Source organism: Echinops telfairi, unplaced genomic scaffold, assembly GCF_000313985.2.
Source record: "Echinops telfairi isolate 266 unplaced genomic scaffold, ASM31398v2 ScPeMD7_7424;HRSCAF=8462, whole genome shotgun sequence".
NCBI classification, from domain to species: Eukaryota; Metazoa; Chordata; class Mammalia; order Afrosoricida; family Tenrecidae; genus Echinops; species Echinops telfairi.
Window position 1 is genome coordinate 49,627,316 of NW_022111324.1, and position 5,112 is coordinate 49,632,427.

At 55.3% G+C, this 5,112-nt stretch overlaps 1 protein-coding gene across 1 annotated transcript in view; it reads right to left on the bottom strand.

The window, feature by feature from the left end:
* PIK3C2B (phosphatidylinositol-4-phosphate 3-kinase catalytic subunit type 2 beta) overlaps positions 1-5,112 on the bottom strand; it is a 94,555-nt gene that overhangs the window by 77,869 nt on the left and 11,574 nt on the right. The gene's annotated exons all lie outside the window — the stretch shown is intronic.

Below are 5,112 nucleotides of genomic sequence, written 5' to 3' on the forward strand. Positions count from 1 at the left end.
CACACACACACACACACACACACACACACACCGTCCTATGCTTGCCCTCACCCCACATTGTACAAGATATGCCAAAGTCTGCTCTTGGGCCAGACCTGGGGGAATTGCTACCCAAAAGGACTGTCAACACGGAACAGAGACAGAGGGGCCGGCAGCCCCATGGGGCTCTGCTGTCTGTGGGAAGAGTGGGGGCAACTGTCTGTGGGTGCAGCAGCCAGCGGGCAGGGCCAGGCTCTGAGTGGGCGGTGGGCTGCCGGCAGCTGACAGCCACCTGCTCAGCTCAGCGGAGAGCCGCCAAGGGAAGTCAAGCAGAAAAAGGCCTAGCCACCGTCCATGGGAACGGGCAAGGCGCCCACCAGCCCCCACACCACGCCTCAGACCGGCCAGTGCCTCCCCTAAGGCAGGGAGGATCTGCGCACGCGCCCGCACACCCTGCCCGCTGTGACCATGCCTCAGACCGGCCAGTGCCTCCCCTAAGGCAGGGAGGATCTGCGCCCGCGCCCGCACACCCTGCCCGCTGTGTGTCTGCCACCACAGTCCCCAAGACAGCCGTCTAGATGATGGCGGGCAGAGTCTCTTCCATGCCGGTTGGCTGTGAAAAATCAAGAAAATCTGGATAGACCAGTCTCATGGATCCAGAGTCCTGGTAGTCAAGCCACACAAACTGCACACACCCCACTGTTTCTCACACGCATCCCCAGCGCTCCCCATGCCCCTTCCTAGGGGTTCGGTCCCATACCCCCGCCCCATATACCATATACACACCCTACCGGCTCCCTGGACATTCCTTCACCAGCTCCCGGAGGAGAGGGAGCTCGCCCTGAACCCATGAGGTCAACGGCTCAGTGTCCCTGGCAAAGAATGAGGAAGGCCAAACCACTGAACCCGGAAGAAAAAGGAAAACAGGACCGGGCCCTCCCCAAGCAGCTCTTCCTTCTCCACACCCCAAAACACTGGGGTGAGCCCAGCAGGGCAGGCGAGCTCCCAGGGCAACGGCCAGGGGGCCAAGAGACCTTTGCCCACACCCAGAGGTCTCCGGGCAGGCCCCAGGTCAGTTAGTGGGGACTCCCAAAGTCAGGAGGTGTGGGGGGTGGGCCCTGGTGGGAAAGGAGAGGGACCCTAGCTCTCAGGCCGACCCCCATATTTCAGCTCAGAACACAAAAACAAAACATAAGGCCCCTGATCCTTGTTGACACAGACCTGTTGGAAGCCCAAGCTTTAGGTCCTCCCAGAGACATTTGCATTTACAAGCAGAGTGGGAGGAGGGTTATGCACAACCCAACTGGCCCTAGAAATGGGAGGGAGGTTCTAGAGGTGCCAGGAGGAATGCTCCAGTGAGAGGCAGGCTGGGTGCCCCCTAGCTAGGGTGTGCCTCTCCATGGTCTCCCCTGGTCTCAGCTCCTAAGCCCTAGGATTCTCTGACCCGTCTTCGCTAAGACAAGTGCCCGCAAAGCAGTCCATCCGGCAGCCTGCCCCTTTAAGCTACAGACTCCTCCAGTTTCTGCCCTGGGCTATTCTTATCCCAGCCTGACCCCAGGGGTGCTGCAGCCCTAAACACACACCACTAGCCCCAAGGCTCCCAAGCTGGGAGCCTCCACTGGTGCTGGGCCAGAAGGATTTCCTGCTCTGTGTCAGACAAGGACACAAAACCCAGGGGCAGATCACAGATTCCACTTTCATCCAGGTCCAAAGAGAAAACCCACTTGGGAGGCAGGGCCCTATGGAGGACCCGAGAACGAAGACAACTCCCCGAAGGTGGCGCTTTGAGTCCCCAAACCATAGGGAAGCCTGGAGACGGCAGGCAGTGGTCCAGCTAGTTCCAGGACCCCAAGGCACGGGCCTTGCAGGCCAGGCCGAAACCCAAAGGAGGGTCTCTGGAGGCACTGTGGGTTAGGCGCTGTCCTGTAAGGTCAAGGGATTCTAGATTCAGAGACCAATCCCTGGAGAAGGTCCTCCTGCTTGGTGGAGAGGCACTGAAGCAGAGGAAGACCCTCGATGAGTTTGATGGACACAGCGGCGACGACAATGGGCTCGGGGAATGGCCCACAACCAAGCATTCAGAACCAGTCTGCCTACCCGATGGCCCCTGACAAAACGTGGAAGAGAAAGGGCCACTGGGTTAAGGGGATGGTCAACCTGACTACGGTGACCTTGGACCCACCCCTCTGCGCTACAGTCTGGTAGGGACTCCCCACATAGGGTGTCCCATTCCCACCAGACTCGTTCCACTCCCCCACCCCTGCTGTCATGGAGTTGGCTCAGAGGTGACCCCATGTGTGCCAAAGTAAACTGGAGTCGATTTCTGATGGCAGATTTTTTTCAAATAAATCCCTGAGCCTTGCTTCAGAAGTCTCTCTGGGTGGTCTAGAACTTCCCATCCTCTGGTTAGCAGCCAAGCAAGTTAACTGTTTGCACCACCCAGGACTCCACCTGACTTTAGGGCCTCAAGTCACAGCTATGGCTGAGGGCGCCTCTCCCTTCCTCCTGCCTCCCCTCCTTACCATCCATCCACCTCCGGGTCCTCAGACGTCTCACTCTTTTACTCACTGTGCCCTTCAACACTTTGAAGGGCACTGGGGTCTGAGGGGACAAGACCAACATACATTCAAAAAAACCCTCATTGCTACCCAGCTGAGTCTCGTAAACATGCCTCTCACTCACAGCCGCTGAGTCTGTTCCCACGCCCACGGGCCTCACCGCATAGAGTAGAACGGCCCCAGTGGGCTTCCAAGGGTGCAACTCTCCACTCTTAATGAGAACAGCAAGCCCTGTCTTTCTCGCACACACACCTGGGGTGGTGCTAATCATCCTGCATCTCTGGGCATCAACGGGGCCTGCAGATTTTTCAACATAGGAAATGTCTTGGATGTAGGAAGAAACATCAATCAGTCGCCTATCTCTCCTTTATGGATGTCATCATGTTCTCCACAAAGATAAAGTCTTTACACCGGGTTCTGAGAATATGCTGTGTTAGGAAACGCAGGCCTTGAAGGTGTTATCAGTCAACCATGCAGTCATCCCAGAGTAGGGTGTGACTGGCGTCCTTATAAAAGAGAGGAGACTCGGAGAGGGAGAATGGCCAGGTGAACAGTGGCCTAGACAGTTAGGCAGCAGCTCCAAGCCACAGAACCCTGATAGCTACCAGGAGCCGGGAGCGACAAGAAAGGGTCTTCCCCCAGAGCCTTTGCTGCTGCCGGCACCCTGAATTTGGACTCCTAGCCTCCCTCACTGTGAGCGAGCGCTTTCTGTCATTGGAAGACACAGACTTTTGGGCTTTTATTATTGTACCAGCCCGAGGAAAATCAAGGACTCTCTTGGCACAAGAAGATTCCACAGCAGCAGAGGCCAAGTCTCCCATCAGCAAAGGGGGTCTCCACCGGCGGTCTAGCAGCCTGCTGGTCACACTCACATTCCACCAGCCCCATTTGAACGGGGCCTTGCCCACGGAGCCGCCTCCCTCAGGGTCCACCAGGGTAGCAAAGGCCAGAGGCCATTGTCAGCAGCACTGTTTACAGCTGGGTGAGTGCAGCAGGGTGTGACTCACAGGAGCCACAGATGGCCTGGAACCACGGGGAATGGGGGGAAACGGGATGACGAAGGCCACCGGTGACGGTGGGTAAGGAGCTCCGGGGCATGTCATGAATGGCGTGAGGCCTTTACACTTTGTTTTGGTGAACGGGCAGGAGGAGGGTGGAGGCGAATCCAGTGAGTTACTGCAGAAATAGAAGGAAGGAAACCTTTTCTGAAAAAATTTCCCCCCTCCCTCCTGGTGTTTGGCGCCAGATATTGTCTTTGTTAGTACAACGATCGTGAGTGGTGGATAGGATTGTCCCCGCTTGGCAGACGAGGAAACAAGGAAACAGGAAAGGGCTGAGCCATTTGCCCAAGGTCACCCACCTAGCACAGGCTAGACTGCTGCTGAGTTAAAGGGAAACTGGGGGAGCCTTAGATTCATTCTCTTCTCTTTGCCGTACCGGCCGGGAGAGCGGGCACATCACACCAGATGTTCAAGTGGACACTGCCATCACGCTGGCACAACCCCTGCCCTTCCACAGGCAAGCTCTGCTCCTCAGAGACCCCTCCAGCGCTCGCTCCAGATTAAGCCAGAACCAGTCCCTGACCCCCACTCTGAAAAAGGCCTTAGGAAAAGAAATGAGCCCATTATCCTTAACCCATTTCGGAAGAGTCCACTGCACCTCATGCTGGCCCCACAGGTTACAGAGTGAAACGGCTCTGTGGGGTTGTCTTGGCTGCCACCTTTATGGAAACCGATCACCAGGCCTTTCTTCCGTGGTGCTGTTGGGGAGATTCAACCACCAATCTTTGGGTTAGTTAAGTGTCAACCATCTGAACCACCCAAGACCCCCTCCACTGAGCCGCCTTGTTGTTGGTGTGAGCTGTCAAGTCCGGTCCGCTCCATGGTGACCCTGCAGGACAGAGTGGAACTACCCTCTACAGCAGCGGTTCTCAAACTGCCGCGACCCCTTTGGGGGTTGAACAACCCTTTCACAGGGCTCACCTGATTCATAACAGTCGCAAAATGACAGTATGAAGTAGCAACGAAATAATTTTATGGTTGGGGGTCACCTTCCACACGAACTGTGTGCAAAGGTCGCGGCATTTGGAAGATTGAGAACCGCTGATACAGAGATTCCTAGTTTGAAATCTTTACAGGGTCTTTTCTCCCTGGAGCCACTGGTGGATTCAGATGGATACGTACTGGATGAAACCACCTATCCAAACTCACTGCTACCCAGTCCATTCCAACCTGCCCTGTGAGCTCCCGAGGCTGTACGTATTGATGGGAGCAGAGGAGTCCTTCCTCTCGAGGAGCACCTGGTAGATTTGAGCGGCTGACCTTCAGGTTAGCAGCCGAACCCATAGCCCATTAGGCCACAGGGCTCCTTGAGACCACCTGTAGAAAGCACACATTCACATAGTAGGTACCGAAAGTCTCTCCCCACCCCCTTTGTAGGATTTGTTTGTATCATTTATTGTTTTATTTTTACAGTTTTACTAGCACACAATTCACTTACCATACAATTCAATAGTTCAATCAAAACCAAAAGAATTGTACAATCATTACCACAATTAATCTTATAAATTTTTTTT